This window comes from Sus scrofa, chromosome 8 (assembly GCF_054392235.1).
Source record: "Sus scrofa isolate SSC_HxYL_T2T_F1_AM1 chromosome 8, Sscrofa_HxYL_maternal_Yorkshire_Landrace_v2.0, whole genome shotgun sequence".
NCBI lineage: Eukaryota > Metazoa > Chordata > Mammalia > Artiodactyla > Suidae > Sus > Sus scrofa.
The window spans coordinates 39,562,798-39,577,383 of record NC_139390.1 but is presented as its reverse complement, the minus strand read 5'-3'; the positions used below and the strand labels follow the sequence as shown (position 1 = coordinate 39,577,383).

Genomic DNA, 14,586 nt, shown 5'->3' with positions numbered 1-14,586 from the left:
TTTTTTTTCTTTTGTCTTTTTGCCATTTCTTGGGCTGCTCCCTCGGCATATGGAGGTTCCCAGGCTAGAGGTCTAATCCGAGCTGTAGCCACCAAGCCTACACCACAGCTCACGGCAATGCCGGATCCTCAACCCACTGAGCAAGGCCAGGGATCGAACCCGAAACCTCATGGTTCCTAGTTGGATTCGTTAACCACTGAGCTACGACAGGAACTCCTGTTAAAGGATGTTAATGCTTCTGTTCTAGAGCTGGCTTTCCCTCCAGGGTGCCCAGGAACATTGCAAAACCATATTGAGCAGTAACAAATTTCTCATCTAGTTATAAACGTGATTGAGGATGTTACTAGCGTATGCTGCTGTTTATCCTGGCTGGGAGCATGAGTGCAAGAAAACATCAAAGTTTTGTAGGTGACAGAGAATTCACCTCTGATCTTCACTTCAAAGACAACGAAACCAAAAAAAAACCTGCCCATCAACACAGTTGGGATGCATGTCAATTAGGCTTTTCCCTCTACTTGTCTCTACACGTATATGTGTTACAGGGAACGAAGTTTGTTCGGTAACTACAAACCTCCTCTAAAATGGCAGTAAAAATACCTACCGCACACATACGATTTTTTCCTAATGTGTTAGGAGAATATTTTTTTTTCAGCCACACCAGAGGCATATGGAAGTTCTCTGGCCAGGGATGGAAACTGAGCCACAGCTGCAACCTCTGCTGCAGCTGTGGCAACGCAGGAAACTTAACCCACTGTGCTGGCTGGGAATCATCACTTAGCCCTGATTCTAAAAAGGTGCCAACAAGGACCCAGCCCAAAGAGGGACGAGTGCTGTCTCCAAGCCCCTAAATCTAAACACCTGCCATTTTCTGTAATGTCTATAGAACTTTCCTTCCTCCCCAGAGCCCAGGTCTTAACTGTTTCTCTGGTCCAAGCACAAGCTCAGGTTCACAAAGCCTTTTGGTCTGGATCTGGAGCTTTTCCAAAATTCTCCATTCCCCTTCCACCTCCACTTCGCCTCCTTCCATCTCCATCTCTTGTGGGACATGCCCACCCAAGGAAGGAGGTCTCGCTCCTGGAACTCTTCCTGGGCTGGGTTGGATGTCTCATTTCTATCTCGACAGTGCCTGGTGCTACCTGGACCACGTCACTTACTGTATAGACATCATCTGTGAGCTCTTGGAGAACCAGGGCTATGTTCGGATCATCTTTGCATCCCAGGCTCGTAGCCCAGTGCCCAGCACACAGGTGGTGCTCAATTAGTGCCTGCTGCTGAATTAAGTGCATGAATGGAGGTGACACCCTTACCCATTAAGCTGAAAATGAGGCATCTGGGAAAGGAGAGGGAGAACCCCTAGGGGTGTGTCATCTGAAGCAAAGATGGGCAGTTGGAAAATGCACTTTGGAAAGGTCCAGGGAGTCGGAGGAAGTACACTTAGTAAGTAGAAAGGGGCTTATCAGGCAGAGGCTGAGGGTGAGGTAGATGATGAATGACAGCCATTACTGGGCACAGGCTCGAGCCTCAGACCCCCAAAGGTGGAGATCATTTTCCTTGTAATCAGTGTCAATATGTTCTCTCCTTCTTAGCTCTTCCCATCCAGAAGCATTTGGCCGGAATTCTGTATTTCTATATTATATATTTATGTGAGGTCTAGGCTAATGTGGTAGTTCCCTCTTTTGTGTGATCAATGCTTAAAAGCTTCCTCAGGAGTTCCCATCATGACGCAGCAGAAACTGAATACGACAAGGAACCATGAGGTTGCAGGTTCAATCCCTGGCCTTACTCAGTGGGTTAAGGATCAGGCATTGCCATGAGCTGTGGTATATGTCGCAGACGTGGCTCAGATCTGATATTGCTTCAGCTGTGGTGTAGGCTGGCAGCTGTAGCTCTGATTAGACTAGCCTGGGAAACTCCACATGACGCGGGTGCGACCCTAAAAAGACAAAAGACAGAAATAATAAAAAGCTTCCTCAGTTCTGCACACACATGACTTCATGATGGGTCTGTGCCAAAAAGAGCTTGGTAGGACCCCCCAGGCTGGATCAGATCACCTGTAAGCAACCTACTATGGGATTTGATGAAGTACACTATGAAATACCTTAAAAAGAGGAGTTTTGTGGCTCAGAAGGTAAAGAACCTGACCGGTATCCATGAGGATGCAGTATAATCCCTGGCTCTGCTTAGTGGGTTGAGGATCAGCATTGCCACAAGCTGTGGCGAAGGTCACAGATTCGGCTTGGATCTGGCGTGGCTGTGGCTGTGGCTGTGGCGTATGTAGATCAGCAGGGGCAGCTCCAATTTAACCCCTAGCCTGGGAACTTCTATATGCCATGGGTGTGGCCCTAAAAAGAAAAAAAAATTAAATACCTTAAAATGGTTTTTAAAGATTTGCAGTTAAATCCCTGAATAATTCACTCAGTCAGTAAAGATGTGTTGAGCATCAAACCTGTGTTAGCTGCTCTGTTAGATCGAAGGAGATGGCCTTGTACAGCCCACAGTCTTGGTTCAAAATAAAGTAGGAAAAGTAAATGTAAAAACAGTCCATTTTTCCCCTTCCCTCTGCACTTCTACAGCCACTGCCATGAAAAATATGAAAAAGACTAAGAGCAAAAGACAGAGTATCTGTTATTTCCCATTTCATCTGGATTACAGCATCTATGCAAAGAGCAATTTCTCCTTTGAGTAACTAAAATAGGGTGAGACAATATAGGGGAATTTCATGAGTATGAATTGTTTCCATTCTTTATGTAAAATTCATCCCAGAGTCCAGATAACAAATGTTAATAACAGCACAGCCAGAGGCACGAAGCAAAGCAAATGTGTTACATGGACTCAGTTGCAGTAAACAGAATTCACAACAGCTCCCGGAGCTCAGCTGGTCCCAGCACCCCAAGCCCCAGAGTAGGGAGAGGCTGCCACTCCTGGCTCAGGTCCTTCTCAAAATTCCTCCAGGAGAGAAGCAGCCCCTCCTTCCCTAGGGAAGAGGGGGGGAAGGAAGCAGAGATAGCCAGGGGTGTTATTCTACTAGAAATACCTCTACCTGGAACCTATAGGTGTAGAGAATTAAGCACTTCCCACTAAGAAGCTCCACATATTGAAGTAGTGGATTTCACTCCTTGTGATTCTGACCTAGATTCTGTTTTGCAAAAACAAGTACATCATAATGGGTTTCTGACCTAATTGCTGAAAAAAGGACTGCATCCTTCCACTGTGATATAGGCCAGTACTTGTAGCCTAGGATGGAAAAGAGGATCTTCTGACCCAATGGAGCTATGCAGAAGCACTGCGTTTAAGAGTGTCTTCTTGGAGTTCCCATCGTGGCTCAGTGGTTAACGAATCCGACTAGGAACCATGAGGTTGCGGGTTCGATCCCTGGCCTCACTCAGTGGGTTAAGGATCCGGCGTTGCCGTGGTCTGTGGTGTAGGTCACAGACGCAGCTCGGATCCTGCATTGCTGTGGCTCTGGCGTAGGCTTGGTGGATACAGCTCCAATTAGACCCCTAGCCTGGGAACTTTCATATGCCATGGGAGCGCGCCTAGAAAAGGCAAAAAGACAAAAAAAAAAAAAAAAAAAAAAAAAAAAGGAGTGTTTTCTTCCTTCATGTATCATCAATCACAGGCCCGCAGCATTGGTACAGGGATTCATGGAAAGATCTCAGAGTGGTCAACAATCATTCCAAAGCATTGTCACAAACATCTCAGCTGGCTTAACATATAAACTCACATGCTACTGCATCCTGACAGGCTAGCTTACCATTCATATGCTTTTTCCCAGCAAGCCAGCCTCATTCAACGTGGCTTTAATAACGTATTTCAGGAGTTCCCATGGTGGCTCAGTGGAAACAAATCTGACGAGTATCCATAAGGACACAGGTTCGATCCCTGGCCTCACTCAGTGGGTTAAGGATCTGATCCGGCATTGCCATGAGCTGTGGTGTAGGTTGAAGACAGGGCTCGGATCTAGTGTTGCTGTGGCTGTGGTGTAGGCTAGTATCTGAATTTCTGATCGGACTCCTAGCCTGGAAACCTCCATATGCTGCTGATGCGGCCCTAAAAAGACGAAAAAAAAAAAAAAAAAAAAAAAAACCCATATTTTAAACACTCTTACTAAAATTGCTGAAAATAACAGTTTTGAAAAAAAAAAAAAAAAACAAATAGACCTCAATTTATAAGGCAACCCTTTCACTTCCTTCCTACTGTTTTGATTAGCACTTGAAGGATTTATCTTATTCTCCTTCTATTTACATTTGGAAATGGGGATTTTAAAGAGCAGCTGATAAAGGACCTATTCCAGACTTTAAATTTTTAGCCTAATATTAACTCATCAGGAAAAAAAACCCCAGCAGATTTTCATTTTTCATGAAAATATGGCAATAAAAACGCATTTGCAATTACAAAACAGGTCAAGGTCATTTGTGGCTCTCATCAATCCTGCCCCTCCTGTGAAAAAGGCTAAAAGCACTGCCTACATTTTGCAGATGGAAAAAAAAGTAACAGGTTCCATCTTGCTCTGGGTATAACAGCAAAGCCTGTGGTAGAGCCAGAAATAGACGCTGGATGGATTTGTATTCCTTTTCTGATGTAGAACAGACTCAACCGAAGCAGTCTTATTAAAATCGTGCTGCAGAAGAAGCAGCTCTAGCTCTGCACTCCGTTTTCTCAAATAGAATCAAATTGTCCATTTTGGCTGTACTTGGATCCCTTATGCTAATTAAACTAACCAACTAAATATAATTTACATAGGACTTTCGTAGAGTACATTGGGTGCTAAGCATAATGGGTAACATAATCATTTTAAAGAGCTTTTTTTTTTTGAAAGAAAAAGCAATATTTAAAATCCATTATAATCAAATGCCAATATAATCGAATAGCAAGTACTGTTATTTAGGATCAGCTGGACAACATGCAACTTTTAATACAGCTGTCAACAGAATTCTGGATTTTTTTCAGAGCTCTAAGTGAAACCCCACAATCACTTTTAAAGAAGAGCACCTTCAAAGTTCCAGAAGTTGAGAATTCCGTGCTGCCATCCTGTGTCCACCATCTGGCCATTGCAGCTATGATTTCAGTTTTCTTTCCCAAGTGCGTGTTTGTACACAAGTGTTGGGGAGAAACTTGACCCATCAGCTGCTACACTGTTGGGATGTGTTTACAATTCCTACTGTTATGTTTACCGGCCATCTAAACTATTAGACTGGCAGCAGAACAGCTCCCATGAAATAATAATTAGCAATATATGCATCCTCCGGTGCAAAATGAGAAAAAATTTTTTTTTTTTTTTTTTTTTTTTTTTTTAGGGCTGCACGTGTGGCATATAGAAGTTCCCAGGTTAGGGGTCAAGTCAGAGCTGCAGTTGCTGGCCTACGCCACAGCCACAGCCACAGCCACAGCCACAGCAGCCCAGCTCCGAGCCGTGTCTGCAACCTACACCGCAGCTCACAGCAACGCCGGATCCTTAACACACTGAGCGAGGCAAGGGTTGGAACCCATATCCTCATGGGTACTAGCTGGGTTTGTAACCCACGGAGACACAACAGGAATTTCCCCAAATGAGAAATTTTATTGTGCCTCTTGGGCCCAGTATGTAGCTGGAACTGACCACATCAGATAATTTGCGTAAAGCAGTTAAAGGAGTTCAGAGCATATAGTAGGTGTGGACTAAAGGTTAGCCCTCATTTTTTTTTTTTTTTTTTTTTTTTTTTGTCTTTTTGCCATTTCTTGGGCCGCTCTTGCGGCATATGGAGGTTCCCAGGCTAGGGGTCTAATTAGAGCTATAGCTGCCAGCCTACACCAGAGCCACAGCAACTCAGGATCTGAGCTGCGTCTGCAACCTACACCACAGCTCACAGCGACGCCGGATCCTTAACCCACTGAACAAGGCCAGGCAGGGATCGAACCCACAACCTCATGGTTCCTAGTCAGATTCGTTAACCATTGAGCCATGATGGGAACTCCAGCCCTCATTATCTTTGATGAGAACACATGCCAGCTCTGCAAATAGCAACTTTTTACTGACATGCATGCATATAACACATTATTAAGGAGCATCCTATATGGGCAATTTTAAGGTCTGTCAGGTCAGGCATGGTCTGGCAGCCACCAGCATCTCCCCACAACCCCACCCCACCCCACCGCAGCCCCCTTCCCTACAGCCCTGTTTATATCGTGCTTTATCCAGCATCTCTCTCCATTCCCATTCCTTGGCATTTTGTGCAGAAGTCCCAGGGGCCTTCCTACATTTCTATGAGTGCACAGAGCTCCTTCCTGAAGCACACACTCTACACATGCTCTTCCCTCTACCTGGAACTAAGTCCCTAAGCGCCTCTCCTTGGCCTCATAAAATCATCTTCAATTTCCTGCTTAATCATCCCTTCCTCAACCTCACAGCTGAGACTTTGACCTCCATTTTAGCCCTTAAGAGGTAATTTCAGATTTTAAAAATGTGACTCCTGTATTAATGTCTGCTTTGGGAGTTCCCATTGTGGCTCAGTGGGTTAAGAACCCGACATGGTGTCCATGACGATGCAGGTTCTATCCCTGGTCTCACTCAGTTGGGCTAAGGATGCAGCATTGCTGCAAACTGTGGCACAAGCTGTGGCGTAGGTTGCAGATGAGGCTCGGATTTGGTGTTGCTGTGGCTGTGGCGTAGGCCTGCAGCTGGAGCTCAGATTTGACCCCTAGCCCAGGAACCTCCATGTGCTGCAAGAGCAGCCATAAAAAGAAAAAGAAAAAAATAACAGTGTCTGCTTTATGCATTAGACTGAAAGTTCCAAAAGGGCAAGGTCCATGTTTTGTTCTGGTTTTTGTTTGTTTGTTTGTTTGTTTGTTTTCTGACTGTTTACCTCCAGGTCTACCACAGGGCTTGGCAGATGGTAGTTCTCAATACACATGGATTCTATCAATGAATGAACACATCCCAACATGATGTCATTGCTTCTGAGGACCGAGCATTTCTCTCTTTTCATTTTATTTCACAATCACTAGTCCCCTTCCCCCAGCCTTACTTAGCTATACTGTGAAAACATACACATTTTAGAAGGTAATTGCAGCACTATTCACAATAGCCAGGACATGGAAACAACCCAAATGTCCATCGACAGATGATTGGATTCGGAAGATGTGGTATATATACACAATGGAATATTACTCAGCCATCAAAAAGAATGACATAATGCCATTTGCAGCAACATGAATGGAAATAGAGACTCTCATACTGAGTGAAATGAGCCAGAAAGACAAAGACAAATACCATATGATATCACTTATAACTGGAATCTAATATCCAGCACAAATGAACATCTCAGAAAAGAAAATCATGGACTTGGAGAAAAGACTTGTGGCTGCCTGATGGGAGTGGGAGGGAGTGGGAGGGATCGGGGAGCTTGGGCTTATCAGACACAACTTAGAATAGATTTACAAGGACATTCTGCTGAATAGCATTGAGAACTTTGTCTAGATACTCATGTTGCAACAGAACAAAGGGTGGGGAAAAAATGTAATTGTAATGTATACATGTAAGGATAACTTGACCCCCTTGCTGTACAGTGGGGAAAAAAAAAGAAAAAAAAATAGCTTGGGGAAAATAAAATGTAAATTTAATTTGAGAAGGAGAGGGAGGAAAAGAGACATCAGTGAAACATATTTACAAATGGGGAATCAGCATTAGCAAAGGGGAGTATTTCTTGAGCCATTTCTTGAGCCAGACTGACATGCAAAAAAGAGAAAATGGCATTGAAGAGGTGGGAGATGAAAAATAAAGAATAGCCTGGGAGTTCCCGTCGTGGCGCAGTGGTTAACGAATCTGACTAGGAACCATGAGGTTGTGGGTTCGGTCCCTGCCCTTGCTCAGTGGGTTAACGATCTGGCGTTGCCATGAGCTGTGGTGTAGGTTGCAGACGCGGCTCGGATCCTACGTTGCTGTGGCTCTGGCGTAGGCCAGTGGCTACAGCTCCGATTCAACCCCTAGCCTGGGAACCTCCATATGCCGCAGGAGCGGCCCAAGAAATAGCAACAACAACAACAACAACAAAAAGACAAAAAAAAAAAAAAAAAAAAAAAAAAGAATAGCCTCGCTGGATCTAAAGATTATCATACTAGGTGATGTAAATCAGAAAAAGAAAGACAAATGTCAGAGTTCCCGTCATGGTGCAGCGGAAACGAATCCGACTAGGAACCATGAGGTTGTGGGTTTGATCTCTGGCCTCGATCGGTGGGTTAAGGATCCAGCATTGCCGTGAGCTGTGGTGTAGGTTGCTGTGGCTGTGGCGTAGACCAGCAGCTACAGCTCCGATTAGACCCCTAACCTGGGAACCTCCATATGCCGTGGGTACGGCCCTAAAAAGACCAAAAAAAAAAAAAAAAAAAAAAAAAAAAAAAAAAAAAAAAGACAAATATCATATCCCTTATATGTAGAATCTAAAATATGACACAAATGAACTTACCTAGGAAACGGAAAGAGACTAACAGACAGAACAAACTTATGGTTACCAAAGGGGAAAAGGGGGTGGGAGTGGGATGGATTGGGGGTTTGGGATTAGCAGATGCAAGCTACTGTATGTAGAATGGACAACAACAAAGTCCTACTATTTAGAACAGGGAACTATATTTAATATCCTGAAATAAAACATAATGGAAAATAATATGGAAAAGAATCTCTTTGCTGTGCAGCAGAAATTAACATAACGTTATAAATCCACTATACTTAAAGAAAATAATTTTTAAAAATAGCTTAGGGAAGGCTGAAGGGGCCCATGGGCCAGAGGGGCAGGAGTGGTGCACAGAAATGAAGCCACCCCCACCAGCTGCACAACACTGGGAATGATAAAGGAGGCTGCAGGCCTATTCAGGACAGAGAGGAGAGACTGGGAATCTGGGGAGTTTGAAGACCACTACCCCATCTTCATGACAATTAGCCTCTTCCTGAGCATCCTCTCACTAGTGACTGCCATCAGGACTTCGGACCATGTGTCCTGCACTCCAGAGCAATTAACCTTGTCCTCCTCTGCGTTATCAAACATGGCTCCAAATAGGACCCTACTCAGGCACGTAGGGCACCACTCAGCCATCACTCCTGGTAAAGAGCTTTTCATCATATTTAGTCATTTCTGCAGGGAAGTTTATTTTTCAAAGCAGCGTGGTAATACCAGTCATGATGAGTTTGGCTTCTTTCTTAGTGTCAGAAGGGCCTTTCGATCACAGAAAAGATTATTTTCTATCTTTAGTTCTCCAGGTTGTAATAAATACTTGTTTTTCTCATCCCTTATCATCCTAGGACATTTTATATTTACATCTTGATTTTTTGGTTCTCCACCTGAATGTCAAAGGGCTCTGTTTCGTCCTTCTAAGGACTAGAGGGGTGCATGGCACATAGTAGGCACTTAAAATGAGTAAAAATGTGGCATAGGAATGAGCATTCTAGGGAGATACATGGCCAGGAACCCTGGATCAGGCGCTGACCTAAAGACAGGATAAAGGCGAAGGCCTCGCTAGGCGAGTTCTTCTGAAAGGGAAGTCGGCGGTGGGGAGAGTCAGATCCAGGAGGGCCAAGTCCCCAGGAGATGTCAGGGAAAGCCCGGTCCCCGCGCGGGCCCCCTGGGCTCCCAAAAAGAAGTTATGAGCAGTCAGCCTGTTCTCCCGCCAAAACTCTTCTCCGCCCCTCTTCGCCCCGCCCCAAGCGTCCCTGGGATTGGTTGCCTGCCTCGTGGCCCTTCTCTCGGCCCCGCCCCCTCCCCAAACTTCTCGAGGATTGGTTGCCTGTCCTCAGCCTTCCTCTCGGTCCCTCCCACCTGCCGGGTCTCCGCCGGCTTGGGTCTCTTCGTCCCAGCGTCCGGCGCTGAGTGTTACCTTCGTTTCTAAGCTCTTGGCTTCTTGCGGCAGGGAGGGCACCTGACCGTTCCGCCCCAGGTGGGGCTGGGCTCGCCCCGCGTCCCCTCGAGCTTTGCCCGCCCGGAGCACCCTTGCTTCTGACGGCCACGACTCAGGGGTAGAGCGGTCCTCGGCAGCCGGGGAGGCGGGGCGGAGTTGAGAGCCCCGGGGCCGCGGAAGACACACGCCCTCGTGGAGCCGCGGGTAGGCAGTTTACACTTTGCTTCCCCAGCTTGTGGCCGCGGCGACTTTGTAGCGGGTTTGGGGCCAGGCCGGATCTGCGGCGGCAAGACCCGGTCTCAGAGCGACCGTGGGCCTGGGGGGTTTGTCTCCAACGTCTGAGTTCTAAGCGCAGGTATGTCCCCGTCCCTGACTGAAGTGAAATGGCCCAGGTCCGAACACGTGGCCGGTGGCGACCAGTGGGTTCTCAGGCACGTGTTTGGTGCAGAGGCCCCAATCTGGCTCTCCCTTAACAAAGGGAACGGACCTAACCAGCAGAACAGCTATTTCTAGTGGGTTTTCAGACTCAATTAAAGAAACTGCTGAGATCCACGGATATTGAAAAGGGAGTACAGGAAATCGTAGAAAGCCCTGCGAAAAGCCTAAGTCGCCCTTTCCTGTGCCATTTAAAGTTTGAGGCAGTGCCTTATTAAGAGGCTAACACAGACTGGTAAAGTAAGTTTCCATAAAACCCAGAGAAGAGATTGTCAAACTGGTCTTTGGAGCCTGTCTGGAGTCAAGCTGAACCAGAAGAAAATTTCCTTTCATTGTAAGCACCTTTGTGATATTTTTACACAGCTCAGAGCGGAGGTGATAAATTCAAATTTAACCTTAACATTGATAGTACAAGTGTTGGTATTTGTCACTGGAGGCAGGGACAGCCCACTAGAATGACAAAGATTGTACAATGAGAACATCTGAATGCACTGCTAGCAGAGGTCATAAAACTTCCAGCATCACCTTTCCCCAGGTAGAAACAACAGTTATGACCTCAAGCCATGAAATATCTCAGAATATGCAAAAACTCACCCCAAATGCTTTGAATCAATTTTGTCTATCCCTCTCCCAAAGATGAACAATTACCTAAATCTTTATGGGCAGCTGGCTCTTGCCACCAGTGGATCACCAAATTGGCTGCCCTTGCCAAACCTCTATATGCCTATCTCCCAGGTATACCTAACAGAATCCTTTACTGAAGCATTTGAAATTCACATTGTCCACCTCCTAGCCTTCAGATTATTATTATTACTTTTTTTTTTTTTTTTTTTTGCTTTTTTAGGGCCACACATGCAGCACTTGGGAGTTCCCAGGCTAGAGGTTAATTGGAGCTGCAGCTTCGAGCCCACACTCCAGCCACAGTAATGCCAGATCTGAGCCACATCTGTAACCTACGCCACAGCTTGTGGCAACACCAGATCCTTAACCTGCTGAGTGAGGCCAGGTATTGAACCCACAACCTCATGGATACTAGTCAGGTTCGTTACCGCTGAACCACAATGGGAACTCCCCAGAATACTCAGTTTTGAGAAAGCTTTCCACCTCCATTGCCATGAAAATAGAAAGATAGCTGTAGGTATTCCAGAACAATCTTTCTCCTTTCAGATGTATCCTATAGAATAATTTTAATGTTGGTTCGCCCCTGTGGCATCAGGCATGACCCTCTGCCTATGTACACTAACTCGGCTGCCACCCAGATGAGCAAAGCCAGTAGCCTTACCCAAGTTTCCCCTTCTCACCGTTCTGTTCCCCAGAAGTACATAAAACACAATGCCTCTACTTAGTGACAGACCACCTATGAACAAACAGGCCCATTAATTAACCCCTCCATCATCTTGCACCTCTACTACTTTCTTTCTTTCTTTCTTTTTTTTTTTTTTTGGCTACCCTGCAGCATATGGAATTCCCCCAGCCAGGGGTCAGATCTGAGCCTCAGTTGCAAGCTATACTGCATCTGCAGCAATGCCAGAAACCCACTGTGCCAGGCCAGGATCGAACCTGCGTCCCAGCACTCCAGAGATGCTGCTTATCCCATTGCACCACAGAAGAAACTCCCTCCACTGCTCTTAAACCGAGCCCCATGATTACCCCTCCCTTGTGATAGAGAGCCATTCCATCCATCTTTACAGATGATTTCTAAAGCACCAGAAGACCTCTTAGACAATTCCAGTGTCTAAGTTAATAATCCAGATTTGCTCTTTTCTATGACGGCTCTTGTAAACAAAAATTTCAGGGAGGGTGTTCCTGTTGTGGTCCAGTGGAAACAAATCTGACTAGCATCCACGAGGATGTGGGTTCCATCCCTGGTCTTACTCAGTGGGTCGGGGATCTGGTGTTGCAGTGAGCTGTAGCGGAGGTCACAGATGCAGCTTGGATCCTGAGTTGCTGTAGCTGTGACTCGGATTTGACACCTACCCTGGGAACTTCCGTATGCCATGGTGCAGCCCTAAAAAGCAAAAAAAAAAAAATTCTCAGGGAAATTGACCTAGCCCACAGGAAACCAGCCCAAGCTGCAAAACTCCTAACTCTTCCTAGTGCTGACACACCGGCAAAAGGGAAAACTAACACCGTTTATACTGACTAGGTCAGCCTTTGGGGTCTGTCATGATGTTAGCACACTTTGGCGGTTCCACAGATTCTTGACCTCTGCAGGTACTTCCTGCACATTATTTCCCAGGGTACTACATGTAAATCTTGGCAGGTTTCTGGAAATAACCATTGTCCCCCAGCGAGGCCTCCAGGACACACTGTGTCCTTTACGGCAGTCCAGGTGGACTTCATGCATTTACCTCTAGCCTTAAGCTCTTTTCACTGTTTGGTTATTGCCTGCATAGTTAGTGGATGGTCTGTGCTATCCAACTAGATATACTGATGCCACGACAGTAACCAAACTAATAACTTAGATTATCTTTGTATGGTATTCTTTTATGAGCTGAATCTGGCCTTGGAACCAGATCACTCACCTATTTGTATACGTACTGTCTCTTCCCTGGTAGAATGTAAGCTTCACAAGGAGAGGGTACTTGTTTGTTTGTCTGTTTGTTTAGGGCCACACCCATGGCACATGGACATTCCCAGGCTGGGGTGGAATCAAACTGCAGCTGCCAGCCTACACCACAGCCACAGCGATGTGGGATCTGAACCCCAGGTGCAACCTATACCACAGCTCACAGCAATGCCAGATCCTTGACCCACTGAGCGAGGCCAGGGATCAAATCTGCCACCGCATGGATACTAGTCGGGTTTCCACACTGCCGCAGCAGGAACTCCCCAAGCTTGTTGAATCACAATGAAGAGGGTCGTGATGAGGATTAAGTAATGGATGTAAAACTGACCTTGGGCCTTGCTTAACTAAGTATAAGATTGAATTCACTTATTGCCAATATGGGCAGTGAGTTTGAACTTCAGCATTGGCTGTTGTTAGGTGTAAATTTTCAAAAACTTATGAATAAAGTTGATTATACAATTTTGGAGTTCTGATCATGACTTACTTTTTTTTTCAAGTATTCAAGTATGTTAGAAACCACATACACACATGCAAGTATACTTTTTTTTTTTTTTGGTTTCTAGGGCTGAACCTGGGGCATATGGAGGTTCCCAGGCTAGGGGTCAAATCAGAGCTGTAGCTGCCGGCCTACGCCACAGTCACAGCAACGCCAGATCCAAGCCACATCTGCAACCTACGCCATAGCCCACATCAACATCAGAGCCTTCACCCACTGCGTGAGGCCAGGGATTGAACCCACAACCTCATGGTTCCTAATCAGATTCATTTCCATTGTGCCATGACGGGAACTCCACAAATATACTTATTTAGCCCTTATTTCACATCATCAAGTTTAAGAAAGTTAAGAAGAAAATTGTGAAATGAAAGTGCAGTTATTGGAATATTAGAAAATGGTTTTTGGGAGGATAAAGTTTTATTTTATCAACTGTCATGAGTGATTTCAAGGTGTGTTTAGCCACAGAATCTTGGGTTCACAAAATTATGTAACAATGGACACATTTTTGATATTTGATGCTGAAGTTATTTTGTAGGACAAATATCCTCTTTTCATTATTTTGCAACAGATGGAGCACAAGATACATGGGTTGGCAAAAGAGTTTATTAACCAACTCAAAAGGCTTCCCAGATGTTTTAGCAATTCATTGAATTATTTATCAACATTTACTAAAACTCAATGAAAGATGCCAGGAAACAAGGGCCATTGTAATCGATTATTAGCATTAAGAGTAACCCTTTGAATGATGTTTGTTACAAAGATAAACAATTTGAACATCGTAACCTACAAATAGAATTAAAATGGCTCTCTAAAAGGCATTGTTTTTAAGTGCTTTGTTCACAAATTGATACCATTTTAAATGTTCTGGTTTAATGAATGAAAACCATCAGAACCGAAGTATTGTTATGCAAATACCCTGTTTCTTATTAAAGTATAGCTCACAAAATTGGAGCATTCACCAGTGAATCTTGCCTGCCACAGTTATTACTGTGGTCTTTCGATCTTTTTTTATATTCACTGGTTGTAACCCAATACTGTCATTTATACTATTATTCAAATTGCTGCACCTCTCCCTCCAGGAGCTCTTTGAAGTAGCTCCTGCATCCTTTTGATACCACATCCTGTGTTTTGTTTTGCTATGAGCACTTCCTTTCATTCTAGGGCTTCAGGATGCTCCAGCTACATCTTAGATTTGTCCTGTCCAGTCCTAGAACTAGTCATT

General features: G+C 45.1%; 1 non-coding gene across 1 annotated transcript; it reads left to right on the top strand.

The window, feature by feature from the left end:
- Positions 1–10,483: 10,483 nt before the first annotated feature.
- On the top strand, positions 10,484–10,607 carry LOC146400433 (small nucleolar RNA SNORA26). Its single transcript, XR_014814196.1, has one exon. It is a non-coding gene; the product is annotated as a small nucleolar RNA SNORA26 (small nucleolar RNA).
- The last annotated feature ends 3,979 nt before the right edge of the window (positions 10,608–14,586 follow it).